Source organism: Aethalodelphis obliquidens, unplaced genomic scaffold, assembly GCF_003676395.1.
Source record: "Aethalodelphis obliquidens isolate GAN/ISIS:26980383/991018 unplaced genomic scaffold, ASM367639v1 scaffold43, whole genome shotgun sequence".
Lineage (NCBI taxonomy): Eukaryota > Metazoa > Chordata > Mammalia > Artiodactyla > Delphinidae > Aethalodelphis > Aethalodelphis obliquidens.
The window spans coordinates 534,297-554,876 of NW_020837987.1; positions in this window are offsets into that span (position 1 = coordinate 534,297).

Genomic DNA, 20,580 nt, shown 5'->3' on the forward strand with positions numbered 1-20,580 from the left:
ATATATATATATATATATATATATATATATATATATATATATATATACACCACATGTTCTTTATCCATTCATCTGTTGATGGCACTTGGGTTACTTCCATATCTTGGCAATTGTAAATAATGATGCTATGAACATTGGGGTGTATGTATCTTTTCAAATTAGAGTTTTCATTTTTTTCTGAATATATACCAAGGAGTGGAATTCCTGGATCATATCATAGTACTATCTTATAGTTTTTTGAGGAGCCTCCAAACCATTTTCCATAGTGGCTGCACCAATTTACATTCCCACCAGTGTACAAGGGTTTCCTTTTCTTCACATCCTCTCCAACATTTATTTATAGACTTTTTGATGATAGCCATCCTGGCAGATGTGAGGTGATATCTCATTGTGGTTTTGATTTGCATTTCTCTGATGATTAGCAATATTGAGTATCTTTTCATGTGCCTGTTTGCCATCTGCATGTCTTTTTGGGAAAATGTCTAACCAGGTCTTCTGCCCATTTTTGATTGGGTTGTTTAGGGGTTTTTTGATATTGAGTTGTATGAGCTGTTTATATAGTTTGGATATTAACCCCTTGTTGGTCATATTATTTGCAAATATTTTCTCCCAAGGAATGTTGATTTTTATGCATAATCTCCTGTAACTTTTTAAGTTGGTAACTAATTTTAAAACTTGTGAAACACTTTGTGAGATCCAATAGTGTATCTCCAAACTGGATTTGACCACAGCCAGCCAAACTCTGTCTAGTAATATTTCATTGTTCCCACTTTTATTTCTTTTTTGAAAGTTTATAGGTCATGCTAATTTTAAGCCCCCCCCCAAAAAAAATGCAACAAGTACCCCTGATTTGAGCAGGACAGGATGCCTGCACCATGCAAAGGCAGCAGCATTCACTAATTTCCAGCCCAGTAACCACAGCTGGCTGGGAGGCTCCCACTGCCTCTCCTCCTCTCCAGCTCTGCTGCATCACCTATAGCCCTTTTAGCAAAGGTCTTTGGAGATGAAAAACAACACTGGAGTATAATTTACGTGTTGTCCTGAGGCAAAATTGGACATTTCTGTCAATTCTTGTTTCCTGAATCTTACAAGCTCTGCAAATTAAATGCAGCTTACACTGTTACTGCTTGTCTTGTTCTGTGCCAAGGAAGTCAGAACTGATGGACTCAATATGCCCCTGGGAAAAAAAATTTTCATTGAAGCCACAAGCATTATTGTGTCCAAGCCCCCCACCTCCACACACGCAAACCAGTGCACCCCGCCCTCACTTGCATCATCATCATCAAAAATCCCTTCACATATGTATTGTATACTTAAAATTTTGCTAAGACCACGCACCTCGAGCCCGTGCTCCACAATAAGAGAAGCCACCGCAATGAGAAGCCCACACACCACAATGAAGAGTAGCCCCTGCTCACTGCAACTAAAGAAAGCCTGCGCTCAGCAATGAAGACCCAATGCAGCCAAAAATAAATAAATAAATGCATTTATTTAAAAAAAATTTTGCTAAGAGGATAGATCTTATCACAAAATAATAATAAATAAGAAGGTGGGAGGAAGCTTTTTGAGGTGATGGATATGTTTATAGCACAGATTATAGTGATGGTTTCACAGATGTATACTGATCTTCAAATCCATCAAGTTGTATGTATTAAATATGTACAGCTTTTTGTATGTCGATCCTACTTCAAAGTGGTTTTTTTAAAAAAATATTCCTTCATGTGGATGGGTCTCTTTAGTTTCAAAGGTGCTGGTCCTTTCCCTCATTTTCCAGGACCCATGGTTGGCCTGTGGCCACAAGACTGCTCTTTCAGCATCTCTGGATGGGAGGAAGGCCCCTTAGAACCTGCCTGCTTGAGTATTAACGTCCAGAGACGTGTTTGTCCACCAGGTGATAAAAAGAGGATTACAGGTCAGAATTCTGGATTTTTGCTCCTTCACTAAGTGTCAGCAAGAACAACAAAAATCATCTTGTGGAACAAAAGAGGAAACAAACCCTTGACAGAAATGCACACACCTGGATGCAAAGCTGATGCAGCTGATGACTCTTGGCACAGTAAATAGCCCTGGATGGCAGCCTCCGCAGCACCTGCGCCCTTGGTACCCAACACAGCCTGGTGCCCCTCGTAGCAAGGACTCAACCAACATTGGAAAAATGATTGATTCATGGAGTAATAGGATTTCTGAGAGCACCATGCCCAGCTTACATGCCTCTTTAGAGATTAATGATTTTAGGGCTGTGTTTGAACAAAAGAATATATTAAATAACTTCTATGAAATCAAATTTCACAAGATAAGATTTTCTACCTGTTAGACAGGACAAAATTAGGACGTTTTGCTGAGACACTGTGTTGGTAAGGGTGTGTCCTCACTCATTGTCTGGACTGAGTAACTTGAGGCGGTCTCTGAGGGGCAGTGCTTGCTAGGGCTGCTCACTCTGCTTCCGGGCACCTGGTGAGATTGCACTGATCTGCCCCCATGTGACTTGCTTTGACCAATAAAATATGAAGGTGTCACTTCTGAACAGAAACTTTAAGAACAGTGTGTGATTCAGCACATTCCCTTTTACGATCCCACTGCTGTTGTGGGGATTGCCCCATTTTGACTGTGCTGTCAAACCCGGGTCTTAATACAGAACAGAATCCTCCGAATCCATGATGGACAAGAAACATTAACAAGAAATTAACTTTTGTTATTTTAAACGGGGGAGATCTGGGCTTGTTTATGACCACAGCATGATCTAGCTTATCCTGAGTGATAAGAAGACCTATCTGGCAATATCTATCAGAATTTAAAATATTAATTAATACCTTTGGCCCTTCAATTTCAGTTTAATTAAATTTTGTTAAATTTTTTTTCTACAACTTCACTTTCATACATGTGCAAAGTGATATATGTATAAGGATATTCACGGCTGTAATGTTTATACAGCAAATATTGGAAACAACCTAAGAATATATCAACAGAATTCTTAATATGCTTTAATGTTTAATAAATCATGGAATATCCAGATTGAGGAAGAGTATACAGCCCAAAAAGGGAATAAGTCAGATTTTTATAAACTGATAGGAAACACTTCCCAAGATGTATTGTGAAGTTAAAAAAAAAAAAGGCAAGATACAGAACAGTGTGTGTAGGATGCTACTATTCTTGTAAAGAATATGCAAATGTTTCATAAGCATATCTATATCTATATGCTTTTTTATACATAGCATATCTCTGGACATAGACACAGGAGAAAGGGTCTGGTGATGGGGTCCCTCTGGGAAGGGGTAGTGAATCAGTGGTGGTGAGAGGGAAACCTCTGCCCACGGCACACCATTATCTTGTGCCTGAATTTTTTTGCTATGCACAGGTATTATTTCTTCTTTAAATAAATAGGACACTGGACACATTCCCAAGAAATGGATAAAGGAATTACCTGTAGGGGCAGAGGCTTCATAGGAGGTGGCTAGAGACAGGAATAAGATCACAGCTTCTTTATGTATACCTTCTACAGAGTTTTCATTTTCAAACCATAAGAATATATCATCTTTAATTTTTTAAGTAAAAAGAATTTTTTTTAAGAAATCCACTCTTCTATGTAAAAGCAAATTCATGTAGAAACCCTTGAGGGCCAGGGGCCTCTCATGGGGGCAGCAGGCAGCCATCCAGGAAATTCCCTGAAGCATTTCTCCATCTGTTAGACAGTGTCAAGCTGTGCTTCTTATATGAAGACTGTTTCATTTTATCCAAATCATTAAGGGCTTCAGTGTGCAAGGCCTTCTGGGTTCTGGCCCTGTGCTGTGTGCTCTTTTCGTATAAACTCTAATTCTCACACTTAGCCTGCCAGGGTGGGTGAGCTTGTGTAAAGAGTATTTTAGCAGAGAAAGCAGAGAGCGGCCAGTGGACTACTGAGAGGAAACTGGCCAGAGGAAAAAAATCTTCACTCCCCAGTGAGAGTGGTGCCTGCAGAAAGGACCCTGGGCATGTTGGGCACGTGAAGGAATCTTCCACAAGGCCGGAGGGAACGGTGGGCAAGGGAAGATGCGAGGGCCATGAGACAGGAGGGAGAGGGCTACTCGTGTAATAAAGAGTATCCACAGTCCCAGGGGAAGAGGAGGTGGAGACAGGAATTTTTATTAAGAGCTGGATGGAAATGTAATTGGAGCCCTTGAAATCTTTGGAAAGATGGGAGCAAAGGTTTCAGTTTCTGTTTGAGCTGTGATTCTTCAAAATGAGACCTTGCTTCAGTTCTGGGCAATGCGGGTCCTTACATTACCCGGGGATTTTGAGTTCCTTTTACCGACCAGGAATCAGAGACTTGGAATGGTTAAGAAACTTGCTCAAGGTCTCAAGCTTCTTTGTAAAAGAAACATAACTGTATCCCAGCTCTATCTGATTGTAAGCACATACACTTCTACTTCTTACACTACTTCTAAGTCTCTAGGTGAAATCCCTCAGCCAACCCTTACAGCCAACCAACACAGAATGGGGTTTACTTCTTTCTTGTTGATCTATCCAACTTTTATCTTACCATGTTTGATGGATGAATGGAGAGATGGAGATATGGCTAAATGGAGGGTGGGATGGATGGATGAATGAATGGTTGGATTCATGAGTAGATCAAGTGATTTAACTTTCATTGTGATTTGAAAACAGTCAATGAGCAAGAAAGTTTCAGGTTACATTCTTTATCAGAGGAAAGCACAAAATATTTATTTAACACTGACTGTAAATAGAGAGGTGAACAAAATGTAATCCGTCTCAGAGAGCCTGGTTTAGCAGGGTGGGAAAATCAAGAATTTGAGTAACCATTATCCAAGGTGGAAAGTGAGAGGTTGTTTAATAAATTTCCTGACCCTTCCATTCCATATGGAGGTTCAGTTTAACTAGACCTTCTACCTTGAGGCAGAGAAGGAAGGAAAGTGGGGACTGGGGAGGAGGTCAGGAAAGATTCTGGAAGGAGGCAGCAATTTTGATTTGAATCTTAAAGGGTACATAGGATTTTGATCTAGGAGGAGGGCAGAGGATTGGAGGAAGGGGTGAGAATTGATTCCAGACAGAGAGACCAGCATAAGCAAACACACGGAGGTAGGAATATTTGAGATAGACTTAGCCTTGCTGAGGTGAAGAATGCTTTGTGGGTAAAAATACTAGAAGGTAAGATTGGAAAGGGGCCAGATAATGAGGGGCCTGGAAACTCAGACTCAAGATTTGAGACCTTGGTTAATGAGAATGCATTGAAGATTTCAGAATAGGGTAATTGAGCTGGTGTACACATACAAACAATCTGAAAGTGAGGCAGTGTGGTGCAGTTGTGAACACTTGGGCTCTTGAGTCAGACACCTGGGCTAGAATACCAGGTCCTTCTCATCTAAGATGTGTGACCATTAGCAAGTCCGTTGGCCTTTCTGAGCTTCCATATCCCTATCTCTAACATGGGAATAATAATAATAATAATCCTCATAGAGTCATGGGGATTAATTACGATGAAGTATATAAAATGTTTAGCTCAGTCCCTGACATATGCTAAGTGTTCAGTATATGCTAGCTACTTGTTGTCATCATCACCACCATCAGCTGCAGGAGCAGCTTCACTACCACCGTTGTCATCATCAATGTCACCATCACCATGGTCTTTGCCTTTGTCATCATCTTCAGCATCATCACCTCTCTCTAAGCATAAAGACTTGTATAGCCCAGTGACCTGCCCAGAAACATAGTCATTTATTCCAAACACATTTGCTGAGCACTACTGTGATGGAGGGTCTCTGTTTGCCCATCAGATTCACTCTCTACGCTTTTCATCTTGCTCTGTGCCTGGCAAGGCCAACCTGTTCCATCCAATGGGCAGCCCCTGTGGGAGACTAAAGGGAGGAAGAAAATCCAGGTATTGTTCTTTGGCTCTCTCCCTGCTTGTCATCATGGCTGGCTGCATCCTTGGATGGGTCCCAGCTCTTTCCAGGTTTCCTCTCCACACCTTCCTCCCTGTCCCAGTTCCAGATGTGGTCGCCGTGGAGCCCTGCTCTTCCCAGATGAAGGCTCCTGCACTATTTCTTGTGACTCCTCTACACCATACCTTTGTAAATGGTTCCTGTCCTAATATCTACAAATTGCCCTGACTTGAGTTTTCCATCTGTTTTTGCTAAGCTCTGATTGATAGACTTTTGTGTGTCAGCCCCAGTCATGGGAACTCAGGCTACAAAAATAGGAAAGAGATCACCACCTCATCCTCTTCAAGGCTTCCCTATTTCTTGGGGGAACAGAAACGCCTTAGGAAACTACAACACCATCTTCTATGTGTCACAATAGCATATGTACTCAGAGTTGCGATAACATCGAAGGACAGGTACACTTGTGGGGGTGAATTTGCATGAAAGCCAGCAGAGAAGGCTTCTTAGAGGAAGTGACACTCTGAGTCTTGAAGGATGAATACATACCCCCTGCACAGGCATGGTAAATTGCTCGGTTGCCTGGCAGCCACGTTGGACACACGTGAGGCAGGGGAGAGGACTGGAGTAGTTTAGGGACTGGTATCAAGTTGCTTATTTCTTTTATTTTGCTAATCAAAGACATTTTTTGCTTTGCCATCTATTATCACTCACCACCAGAATATAATATTGGAATAAAGGGAAGTCCTTTGTAGCAAATAAATTTAGCTTATATACACAAGTACTGCCTGTCCTTGTTTTTCTCACTTCGTAGCAGTCAAGGAACCAGTGCATGGGCTGATTTGGAAACCACTAATCTTATCTGACCTTTTTATTTTACCCTTGAGGAAGCTGTGTATTTAAGAAATAAATAGAATTTTAAAACAGTATCAACTCTTTTAAGTGTTTATTGCCAATCATGTGACTGTTCCCCACAAAAGGACCCTTGACTAGCCCTAGGTCCCGTCAGTCATTTGGGGTCAGTCAACACTTGGTCCTAACACCATGGAGAAAAGCATTAAAGTTCCCAGATTATTTTCTCTGTAAGTCATTTGATAATATTTTCTGCTCCTAAAGACTGTTATGACAAGCAGCAAATTGGTAATAGCAGCCATCTAAGAATAGACATATTTGCAGGATTAATGACCAAAAAAAGTTAGATTTAAGTAATACTATCAGTCAGCAGCCATGCATGCATTCATATCTGGGTGTATTTGTCTTGAGGGAGGGAAGAGGAGGCAAAGGACTACAGAGGTGGAGAGGGTTGAGTAAATCAGCCTCTCTCCCCTGTCGTCTTAGAAGTGGTATGAGTTATTTCCTGGACAACGTGGATAACACAAAGTGGGCACAGGGACGAAGCTGAGTCAAGCAACTGCCATGGAGTTAGATCTTACATGACAGTTAAGTGCTAAAGTCATCACAGAAGGAGAAAATTGCTGTCAAAATGACCTTTGGAAACTTTTAAAAGATGTTGCAATAGATTCTGCCTCTTCAGTGAAGCCCCAGGATGTTGATTTGTGTTTAGAAGTTGTTTTGTATAGAAAATACAAAGATTCAAATGCAAGAATCACTCTCGGCTCAGCAAGGGGCTCACACTGTGAGCGGCTGCTGTGGAATGAGACTGATGGAAGGGATGGAGAGTTTCCCTTCACCCTGTGCTCTGGGCCTACCCACCTTGCCCCTGCCCCCGCCCCCGGCGCCCAAGTGGAGTCTCAGGCAGAATTACCTACCCTGTTTATGGTGCTCTCCTTCTCCTTTTCTTTCCACCCATACGGTGCCTGAGAGGAAAAGTCTAACCCACTCTGACCTTGAGAACCAAAGCCTGCATGTTTGAAAGTCATCACAGGCCTTGGGATACGTAGAACTTTGGGCTTTCTTTATTTTTTCTCTAAATAAATTAATCATTGAAGATATGCCTGGTAGGGAAGGAGGATACTGCTTTAAAAGCCAGAAGACTCAGATTTAAGCCCAGATCTGCTCCCGTTCTACCATATGACCCTGACTAAGCATGCCTTGCTTGGGGCCACCGTTTCTTGCTGACCTATTGTCTTATTCAGGGAGTTTTCTCTTACCCTACCCAACTCTAACCATTGTGAACTCTTCTGGAAGATTCTTGTTAGCTAGCAGAAGCTTAATGCCAGGCCCTGTCCTTTACCCAGTTTATGGTGAGAGTCTCAAGAATGCTTGGGATGAAGGCACATGGAGGTAGGAGGATAAACATCATTTCCTTTTGGGGGTTACTTTGGAACCCCAGAGATCAGAAAAAGGGCCATAGATTACACATTATAGAGTCTCTAAAAGTATGGCTTGGAGGGGCGGTTTTGTATATTTATTCCAGAAATCAAACCATCTTGAAAACAGCACACTCATTGTCCCCTTCCAGAGGTGATCCGTGGACAAAGCCCATGACTTGGAGAATGACCCTTGGGACCAAACGGCCTCCACACTCCAAGGAACCTTCCTTCCCTCTTTCACCTCTGCCTAAATGTCCTGCACAGGTTTCTGGCAACTTTATATACCAAAAGTTATGGGACGTAGGAAAATCAGTTCTAGGAGGAAAGTTTATAGTGATAAATGCCTACATTAAGAAAAAAGAAAGCTCACAAATAAACAAGATAATTTACACCTCAAGGAACTTGGAAAAGAAAAAAAAACGAAGCCCAAATAAAGCAGAAGGAAATAACAATGATCAAAGAAAAATTAAATGAAAGGGAAGCCAGAAAACAATAGAAAAGAATAACAAAACTAAGAGTTAATTTTTTGAAAAGGTAAACAAAATTGACAAACCTTTAACTAGACTAAGAAGAAAGGAGAAGACTCAAATAAATTAGGTCAGAAAAAAGAGACATTACAACTGATATCACAGAAATATAAAGAATCATAAGAGAAAAAATAGGAGTAATTATATGCCAAAGATTGGATAACCTAGAATAAATGAATAAATTCCTACAAACATACAATCTACCAAGACTGAATCATGAAGAAATAGAAAATCTGAACAGACCAATAAGGAGTAAGGAGATAAAACAATAATCAAAAACCTCCCAACACAGAAAAGCCCAGGACCAGATGGTTTTGCTGATTAATTCTACCAAACACTTAAAGAATTAACAACAATCCTTCTCAAAATCCTGCAAAAAAAGAAGAGAACACTCCCACACTCATTTTACAAGTCCAGCATGACTCGATACCAAACCCAGATAATAACTTTGTAGGAAAAGAAAACTACAGGCCACTATCCTTCATGAATATGGATATAAAAATTCTCAACAAAATATTAGCAAACTGAATCCAACAGCACATTAAAAGGATCAAGTGGGATTTATCCCTGGGAGGCAGGGATGGTTCAACATATACAGATGAATAAATCATACACCACATTAATAGAATGAAAGATAAAAATCACATGATCATCTCAATAGATGAAGAAAAAGCATTTAACAAATGTCAACAACGTTTCATGATGAAAACTCTTAACAAATTAGGAATAGAAGAAACATACCTCAACATACATGAAAAAGTCACAGCTGACATTCTACTCAAAACAGTGAAAGAATGAAAGCTTTCCCCCCTAAGATCAGGAATAAGGAAAGGGTGCTCACTATCAGCACTCCTACTCAACATAGTACTGGAAATCCCAGCCAAAACAACCAGGCAAAAAAAATAAAATTAAAAAAAATATATATATGTATACACACACACACACACACACACACACACACACACACACACACACGTATATATATATATATATATATATTCCAAATTGGAAAGAAAGAACTAATTAACAAAATCAGCAAAGTTGCAGGATACAAAATCAACATGCAAAAATCAGTTCTGTTTCTATACATTAACAATGAACTATCTGAAAAAGAAATAAAGAAAACAGCTTGTTTACAATTCCATCAAAAATAATAATATACTTAGGAATAAATTTAGCCAAGGAGCTAAAAGATCTGTACACTGAAAATTATAAGACACTGATGAAAGAAACTGAAAAGACAAATAAATGGAGAGTGTTCATGGAGCAAAAGAACATTGTTAAAATGTCCATACTATCCAAAACACTCTATAGATTCTATGCAATCCCTATCAAAATTCCAATGTCATTTTTCACAGGAATAGAAAAAACAATCCTAAAATTCATATGGAACCACAAAAGAACTTGAACAGTCAAAGCAATCTTGAGAAAGAGCAAATCTGGAGGGATCACAATTCTTGATTTCAAAATATATTTCAAAGCTATGGTAGTCAAAACAGTATGATACTGGCATAAAAACAGACACATAGATCAGTGGATCAGAATCAAGAGCCCAGAAATAAACCCTTGTGTATACAGTCAATTAATATTTCACAAAGGAGCCATGACTTCTCATTGGGGAAAGGATAGTATCTTCAATAAATAATGTTGGGAAAACTGTGTATTCACATATGAAAGAATGAATTTGCACCCTATCTTACACCACTCACAAAAATTACCTCAAAATGGATTAAAGACTGTAATGTAAGACCTGAAACCATAATACTCCTAGAAGAAAACATAGGGGAAAATCTCCTTGACATTGTCCTTAGCAAAAATATTTTGGATATGACCAAAGGCACAAGCAAAAAAAAAGTCAAAAATAGGTGGGACTACATCAAACTAAAAAGCTTCCATGTACAAAAGAAACAATCAACTAAATGAAAAGGCAACCTACCAAATGGGAGAAAATATTTGCAAATCACATATCTGACAAGGAGTTAATATCCAAAATAAACAAAGAACTCATACAACTCAACATCAAAAACAAACAAACAACCTGGTTTTAAAATAGGCAGAGGACCTGAATGGACATTTTTCCAAAAAAGAGAGACAGATAACTAACAGACACATGAAAAGATAATCATCATCACTAATCATCAGGGAAATACAAATCAAAATCATGAGATATCACCTCACACTTGTTAAAACAGCTATCATCAAAAAGACAACAAATAACAAGTGTTGGTGAGGATGTGGAGAAAAGGGAACTCTAGTGCACTCCTCTTGGTGGGAATGTAAATTGGTGCAGCCACTATGGAAAACAGCATGGATGTTCCTGAAAAAATTTAAAATAGAACTGCTATAGTATCCGGTAATTCCATTTCTGGGTATTTTTCCAAAGAAAACAAAAAATACTAATTCAAAAAGATGTATGCACCCCTATGTTCACTGTAGCATTATTTACAGTAGCCAAGATATGGAAGCGACCTAAGTGTCCATTGATAGATGAGTGGATAAAAAAGATGTGATGCATATCTATGTATATTAAAATAGAATATTACTCAGCCATAAAAGGGAATGAAATATTTCCATTTCTGACAGCACAGATGGACCTAGAGGGCATTATGTTAACTGAAATAAGTCAGACAGAGAAAGACAAATGCCATGTGATTTCAATTATATGTGGAATCTAAAAAAAACAAAACAAAATGAAAAAACATAGCAAAATAGAAGCAGATTCATAGATACAGAGAACAAACAGGTAGTTGTCAGAGGACAGGGGGGTAAGCGGGTGAAAAGAAGAAAAAAAGTAACTATGCAAAAGGTAATGAACGCTAATTAGCTTGATTGTGGTGATCATTTCACAATGTGCATTTATATGAAACCATAGCATTGTACACTGTATATATATATATATATATATGAGAGAGAGAGACTGTTTTAATCCTCAATAAAGCTGAAAAAAACGCTGAATTGAACATTTTTAAATGGCAAGCTTTATGGTATCTGAACTGTATCTCAAAAATATAACAAAAACTCTCATCCTCATCTGACATACTATATGTTATGCTATTTATCTTATTTACTGTGGTTTCCCCCACTAGGATTTGTTTGACAAAGGCAGGGATTTTTACCTGTTTTGTTCACTATTATTTCCCTAGCAACTTTCACAGTACCTGGCACAGAGTCAGCACTAATTAGATACTGAAGGAGTACGTATATGAATGTAGGGGAACGGGGAAGAAAGGAGGGAGGAAGGGAAAGAAGGAAGAAAGGAAGGGAGGGAGGGAGGGAGGGAGGCCCAAGCTGGGCTCTGCTCTGGGTTCCCACTTACCTGGACTGTTGTAACAGCCTCCTGGCTAATGTCCCTGGCTCCTGTTCAATCCCACTGCCCGCCTCTGACAGGAGGCATGAATGGGGCCGGCCAGACGGTTCCAGTTGAGAACTTTGAGACAATTTTTCTAAAGGCTCTGAGCGTGTACGTTGTCCCTCCATCTTAACCAGGGCGGAAACTGCCCTCCTCCTTTGGCTTCGGGATGGAGTTCAAGCTCCTTAGCCCAGCACACGGACTCCCTCAAGACTTGGCCCAACCTCCCCTGGTCACAAACACTGTGCTTCCACCCCTCACTCCCTCCCCTCCTCTTGAGCTTCTGAGCATCCCGTCCCTGCGTGCCTCTGCTCACGCTGTGCCATGTGGTGTGGCAACTCCTCACACTGTGGGTCATTCTCACCCACCCGACCATGAGCTCCTTCTGGCCAAGAGCTGTTCTGTCTTCATTAGAGTCTCTGTCCTCAGGGCTTGGGACCCAATAGGCATGTGATAGATGTCTGATCATGGAACAGGCTCAGGCTCTTCTTCCATCTAAAACTCCCTTTCCTGCGTGTGTAGGGACTAATTTTGGAACCCCCCTCTATTTCCTGCTTTAAAATGAAGCCTTTTTTTAAAAGTACGAATCTTTCTGAACTATGCATCTAAATGTCAGATTTCAAAAGATGTTGTGAGTTAAGGAGTCCAAGGAGCAAACTTCAAAGCTAGGACTTTAATGGGAATTCTGACTGACGGCTCCCTAATTACAGCCTTTAAATATACACAGTCACTTACGGGAGTCCAGCTTTTAGAGAAGGACTCCTGCTTAACTGGTTGAAAATGTGAACAATGGAGTATAATTCCCTAAGCTGCAAGGGGCCACAGATCAGAGAGAATGTGAGACAAACTTTAAAGACCCCTCTGGTATGAATTTTGTCCTTTGCAGATACTCTCAAAACTGAAAGAGGTGGGACAGCTTGGACAAGGAGAAACAAATATTGTTTGTGCTCCAAACTGACGCACACAGTTTATTTGCTGGTGTTTGGAGAGGTTTGAAAGGAAGTTAATAGAGAAATAAAAGGTTCATAAGCTCCGACAGAACACATGGGCTAGTGAGTGGGAGGTGACTCAAAGCAGGGTGGCTAGAAACAGGGCGGCCCCACAGATCCCAGGCTCCAGTTACCCCGACACTGACAGACCATAGAGGACACTGCTGCCCTGTGTGCCTGTGTCAAAGCCGCACCTCCAGCAGCAGGATACGCTATGCTAGTTGGATAAGTGGGGGTCACTTGGCCTCCACCTACCCCCCAGATGGCAGTACCACATTCGATTTGGCAGCTGGTTGCCATGCTGAGGTCTGAGACCTTGTCTGTATCCCCACAATGTACTCAGCCCACAAGCTTTTCAAGTTGGTTGCGTTTGATACCATAGCCTCAGTGTAGATGGAAAGAGGAGTAGTTTGGTGACATATCAGCCAGGAAATTTAGGAAAAAACCACCAAAACAACCATATCAAGTGGATTTAATTCCTGACCCTTCTAATTAATAGCTATGTGGCTTTGACACTGATCTAGAATTACCAGGTAAAACATAGGAATTTCAGACAAACAACAAATAAGTTTTACATTTAGGACATAATTATACTGCCGTTTAGATATCTGTCATTTAACTAAAATTCAAATTTAGCTGGGTGTCCTGTATTTTACTTGCTCTTTCTGGCAAATGTCCCCCTCACTTTGTTTCCGTGTGGGCAGCAATGCCTGCTTCAAAGGGTGATTGAGGGTCAGCTGAGGTGATGTCAGACCAGTACAGGGTTCTTAGTCTGTTGACTGTTAGGGATTATTATTATGACAAATTGATCTCTTAATTACTCTCCTCTTTCCTCACTAATGTGTCTGCCTTTTAGATATTTCTAAATGTTAAACTTTTGATAAGGGCCAATGTATGTTTTCCTCATGGTGAAACATTTCTTTTCTCACTACAGAAAGCACAGGACGCTCAGGTCAGATGTAGAAAAGGAAGGAGGGCTGTGAGGTGGCCACTGGGCCTCCTCCGCATGAAGGTTCGTCTGGAGATGCTGGTCTCCACACCACCATCCCCTCTGTGGCTGTCAAACAGCGTCCTTTATTTCTTTTTCGAAGCCAAGGGTGGCTATGGCATGCCTGGTTATCTCTAATGCAACCTCCTTGCTTATGCAAGGGCTGGGGATGGAGATACTGCCATTTAAGAGATCCACTCAGAAGTAGAAATAAGCACTGTGTCCCTTCCATCCACTCACCCACACACTTTCGTCAGAGACTACCATTAACCGCGTTGGCAAATATACACTTCAAAACAGCTCCGGCCACATTTGTATGCCATTCTGCTGCATCCAGCATAACACCGAACTGCATATGTGCAGCAATAATCTTTTATTATGTCATAACGCATTTTAGTGTGTAGATGGTTATTATCTTTTAGAGGCCCCCATTTAGATTTATGGAGCGAAAGAGAGGAGGTTTTTTTTAATGTAATCTAATTAATCTGAGTACATTTGTGTGCCTATTAAAAATCACCTGTCCGGGATTTTCCATTTATCATGATTACAAGGGGACAGCCATACTGAGAAAGGGGCTGTCTCTTCATTTAATACAAAATGATGATTTATTATCCAGAGTGCTTTTAGTAATCTAGGGGAAAGTTCTGTGTGACAAATCCTTCACACATACTATAGAATTAGACATGCTGTCCTTCCATGTACACCTCGTCCTGGCAATGCCTGGGGGCCATGGCTGGTGGACTGTGGACACGGCAGTCCTGTGGGGGTCCCAGCAGGGGAAGGGAGCCCATTCCTGAGATACCTGGCAGGTGGTCTATTCCCTCTGGATGTGGGGGAGGTTCTCCGTTGGAGCCATCAGTGCCCCTTGGTGGATGCCCCTTTACGGATGCCCCCTGCTCTGGGGCACAAGCAGCAGGAACTTGCCCTGGGCCACCCCCCATACAAAGGCTAGGGAGAACATTTCTTATTCAACCAGACCTAAGGACAGCAGTGCCCATCTGTGAGTCTATATCCCCCAGCCTGCAGACTCTACAACTGGGAAACAGGGCCCTGACACTAGATTGAGCAAACCTACAGAGACAACCCCAGAATGGGAGTCACTGAGGACCCTGGGAAACCCCAGAGATGAGGAAGCTGACTACAGAGTTGCACCATTCTCTATCCAGACCACCTGTAAAGCAACATGGAATGCTGAACCCCTCTCCTCCTGCCTGAAAGCAGAGCAGGGTCACAGAGTCCCATGGAACTGGCCTGGGGCTTGTCACCCACCCAGCAACTCTGAGGAAGCAGAGACCCTTCTTGGGTGCAGTGACCCCTCCCACCCTCCTCTGCCCATTCTGCTCTGGGTGGCTGCAGGGGCTCCATCCTCCACAGCCACAACCCTGAAGGATCTGAGCATTGTTCCACACTCCACCCCGCTGAGCTCTTTGTGGCCGGGTTTCCATGAAAGTCGGGGCCTCCTCCCAACCCCAGACTAGATCACTAGGAGATCAGAAAATGAGGAACATTCTAGCTTCAATTGTGACCCCCAAGTCCATCTCCCAAAGCAAGTTGAGTTCATTTTAACTCCCACCCCTGATCCTGACCACTTTGGTAACAGACAGTTTTCCTAAGAGGGTAGGGGTGGGGGTGGGGGGGTGAAAATCCCTACTGGTGCCTGAGATAAATTGAGGTTTGAATGGAGTTGATTTTAGGCAATAAAAGGACTTTAAATAACATGGACCATCAGAAGGAGACAGAGAAAGTTGCTCAGTCCCTGTATTTGCATCAAGAAGAAAGTCTCAGGTTCTAATGTGTCTTTAGCAGCTCTCTAGCACTTGGGGGGAAGGAGGGAGAGAGAGAGGAGAAAGAGAGTGAGAAGACTAAGTCTACTTAAAGAAAAATATTAAGTAAATAATTGTGCCAATAGTACACAAAGACATGATAAATCCTGAAAGTGGAACATAGTGACTGAAGTTTAGGAAACCTTGGTCTGGAGGAAAATCATTTGTTCTGACCCTAGGCTCCTCCTTGGGAAGCCTGACCAGGGCCAGAAACACTGGTGAGGTTGGGAAGAGGAAAAGAGGGGAGAGGGGCGTAGAAAGGATCTGTCGAGCTGTTTGAGCTATTTCGAGAGAGGGTGAATTTGGGGGGAACATCTTTTTTTGGACCCATTTTCAAATAATCCCAGCTACCAATACAGACATTACCTCTGGCCACATGGCTGGATTCTGCACCGTGATGGCTTGGCAGTGCTTAGGACAGACAGGATTTCTCATTTCTGGGAAGATGATGAGAGAGCCTGAATAGTCATCCACGTGTCCCAGGGATAGCCTTCACATGCTCCCTCAGGCTGGAGTCAGGTCATCCAGAAATAGGTTGTGGGTCGGGGTCGGGGGGTGGTGATCCAGAAATTCCCCAGGTACAAGCAACCCAAGTGCAAAGGGGACAGAAAACCCAAGTGGCTGGAGCTCTTTGTTCTGTGTGCTGGCTGGGGAAGACTCAAGAGAAAGAAGAAGGAGACCAGAGTGTAGGTGGAAACATGCCCTCTCTGGGTGGCCTGGGCCTGTGGCAGGCTTTCTCCCCATTCCCGAGCTCCCTCCCTGCCCCACGCCTTCACTCTGTCCATGTCATAAACAAGCGTGCACAGCATACTGTCTCTGTGCAGTGACTGGGCTGCCTCTTGGGGCCACTGGGCTGTGATGAGAAAGACAGAACCTCTGCCTTCCACAGGTATGAAATGTGGCTTCATTTGGTTAAGCATCCAGCCCACAGATGCTCTGGGTTTAGCAGGCAGTTTTTCCTTTCTTTCCAATGGAAACCCAGGTGGGCTTGCCCTCAGGCTCATCCTAGGCCCTGCCCTTCCCTACACTGAACTCCTGGCCCCCTGGACTCAGGATTGGTATCTGGTGGGACCCTCCAGGCTTCTGGAGTGGGTGGTCTCTGGGTCTAAGTGGTAGACAGGTCACAGGCCTGGGGGTTGGGGGGTTGCTGAGTCACAGATAACTAAATCCAACACAAAGCAGAACAGATAGCCTCTACCTTGGGAACACACCCTGCCAGGAGAGGGCAGAGAGAGAGGCTGCCAGGACCAGGTCTGAGGAATGCCCTCGCCCCTGCACACTGGCAGCAACGACACTGCATTCCTAGCACAGAGTGTCCTTGGCTGAATGAGGATCCTTGGCATAAATCAGTGTGCAATGAGTTCACGAGACAAGAGGCTTAGGCTGGGTTCCCCTGAGCTGGAGCCTGAAACAGACTCCTGAGCAAGACCTTCTTTAGGTGGTGGTCCCGGGAAACTGCGAGAGCAGAGCAGGAGTGAGAGAAGAGAAGGGAGTCAGCGGAGGGTACAGTGATGGGCAGGTGGCTGCTGTGGGCACCTTCCTGGGGGACCTCTGGGAGACTGTGCAGAGCACACCTCAGAGCGGTTCCACGTGGGGGCAAAGAAGCTGGCCACTGGCTGAAGTCAGCTCCTGGAGGAGTTGAGGCCCAGGCACCTCCAGCCTGGCCTGCATGCAGGCAGGAAAGCAGGTTCCTACAGCCAGAGAAAGGCCGCAGGCAGAGTCTTGGTGCTTGCAAAGGGAACCATGGTGTGTGTGCATGCAAATGGTGCATGTCGAAGGGGACAGAGCAGGGGTGGGGACAGCATCTGCTCCCACGAGGGGAGAATGGATAGGCTGGGACACTAAAGGAAGCTCTTCTGGATGAGAAAATGCAATGCAGGAAGAACGGCCCTGGTAAGAAGGCCCCCTGTGTAGACCCACAGGAGGTGCTAGGCATCCCCCAAGAGCCTCGATAGGCAAAGGGATGGCAACATAATGGTGAAATGTCAAGCCCTGTGATTTGGGGGTTTGTCCTGGGTGCGAAGTGTGTATAGAGAGGGAGTGTGTCTTGTCATCTAACGGCATCAGTTGACTCATGTCTATTTTTGTCTGGCCTTTCAAAATTCTAGGATCCTGGACCTGAAAGGGAAGGTGGCTGGAGAAGCAGAGCATGAATATAGAAGATATTTCAGAGTTACATGTAAACATGAGCAGATAAGAAGCATTACAGGCAAAAGGAAGAAGCAAAGTGTGGGAGGTATCCGTGGCAATGATCCCCCACCCATCCCACCAGGGTGAATTTGGTTAAGGTATGATTTACCTTAGAATTCACTGAGTCACTAAAACACTTAGCATGGTACCTAGCACATAGTAGGCACTTAATAGGCACAGACATAGAGAATGGACTTGAGGACATGGGGAGAGGGAAGGGTAAACTGGGACAAAGTGAGAGAGTAGCATTGACATATATACACTACCAAATATAAAATAGCTAGTGGGAAGCAGCTGCATAACACAGGGAGATCAGCTCAGTGCTTTGTGACCACCTAGAGGGGTGGGACAGGGAGGGTGAGAGGGAGACGCAAGAGGGAGGGGATATGGGGATATATGTATATGTATAGCTGATTCACCTTGTTATACAGCAGAAACTAACACACCATTGTAAAGCAGTTACACTCCAATAAAGATGTTAAAAAAAAAGCTTAACATTGAGTTAAATTGTCTCTTTGACCTTTGAAGAGCAAATAAAATGATGATTTGACTAAATTCAACCCTGTAATTCTTTTGAGCTCTATTTTCCAAAGTCAGTGTTTTAGCAAAGGACAAACATGAAGTTGAGAGGAAAGAGTTTATGAACTTAGGAACTGGGTTCTTTATACATGTGACAAAGGAAGCTCCTCGCTAACCAACTAGAGTTAGACTCTGCATCTGTATCTTTAAGAGATGACTGATCCTGGCTCCCTGACATTAAGTCCAAACATAATTGTGGGAATTCAGCCCATTTGCTGTTGCTTATAGTCACAGAAAGCCTCAGTCAAGGCAGTGCAAATGTAATATTCAAAGAATTACATCTGATAAATGAGCTTTAAGCAATTATTCTTCCTACTCTTTAGCATAGAACCTTGGACCCAACAGTAAATATCTGTGGCCCTAAATTGAGCAGAGACACAGATATAGTGCAACCCTCCAAATGCTTTGCTAACCCTCGCCAAGGAGTTAAGAACTCGTCAATCCTTTTGTACAACACTCTGCCTGCAGGCGCCTGGGCTCCCACTGAGCCACCTCCTCACAGACTGTGGACCTGAGTTGGCAAGAGAGACTTTGCCTTCCCCATCCTACCTTCAACCTCAGAGAGATACCAATAGGATGGATGTAAACTTTGCCAAGGAAAGGTCTTGGGAAAGTCAAATGTTATCATTATTAACTCCCTGCTGTTCACCTGGGACGGAAGCCACTGGTGCACTGATGGAGGAGGCTTGACTCCAAATAAATAAACACGCATCCTTTGGGCAGATGTCAGGCCAGCTCTGGCTGTTAACTCTTGTCCCCTTGCTGTGGCAGCGGGCACAGCACAGGGAGGTGAGGTGATCCTGGCAGCCTGGAGTCTTCCACCTCATCGCAACAAGCAGTCTGGAACCTTGGCCAAGTTTTGAAATCTATCCCTTTGAACCAACGCAGACATCTTAATGAATCAGTATTTATGGAACTGATACCCCTAGGGAGACGGCTGCTCCTTTTCTCCATCTTCTATTTTTAATATTTGATCTGACAAACATATTATTAAAGGAATATTTCAAATCTGATTACTCTTCTGTTTGACTGAGTGTTATTCATGCATGCTAGGTGCCAGGGGAAATTATACCGACCAGTTTGGAAGTTTTATTATGTCATTCTTTCAAACAGCCCCTTGCCCCAAGTCTAATTACCATTCATGTGCAAGGCTGCAGGCTCTCCAGCTAATCTCTGCCACTCGCCTTGATTACAGCGGCCTCCTCTCCCCCCAGTCTCACACTAAGCCCATCTAGACGTTTTTCCTGGAGATCCGAAACTTTCTGAGAAGTGGTCTCTCTGAATATCTGCGAAGTTGTTTTGTTGTTGTTGTTTTGTTTAATCGACTAGTTGTTTACTAAGCTTCAGTCTTCCTTATACGGCACAGATAAGAACGTGAACAGGACCTCAGAATGCGCCCTGCTGGGGCCTCCCCTTGGACATGAGCCCATGCTCCAGCCATGGGCATGGTGTCCACTTGCCCTGAGCTCGCAGTTTCCTGCCTCCCTACTTTTCCTTTTGCAAGGGCCTAACTCTACTTTGAATGTGTTAAACCACCTGATAAATCCATCCCTCCTTGGGTAGAGCAACTGGCCCTATTTCTAACTCCTTTAATGGGGAGCCAGAGGGAGCCTCTGGGCCCTAAGCAGGGGGAGAGCATCCACAGGGTAGGGCAGAGGGTGGCCCCACCAGGACACCAGGATCAAAGGCAAGAGGCTTAGTTTCCAAAGGCAAAGGCTCGCTGATCCCCTGAAGGATATGGCCTGGCTCTTCCCCACTCTGGGTCCTACAAATCTCAGTGATTTTTGAAAATTATTTACTTTTCCTATAATGGTCAAATAGTAAATACTTTAGTCTTTGCAGGTCATATGGTTGCTGTCACAACTACTTAACTCTGCCATTGAAGTACCAAAGCAGCTATAGACAGTATGTAAACTAATGAGCACAACTGTGTTCCAATAAAACTTCATGTACAAAGTCAGGTAGAGGGCCTGGATTTGGTCAGAGGGT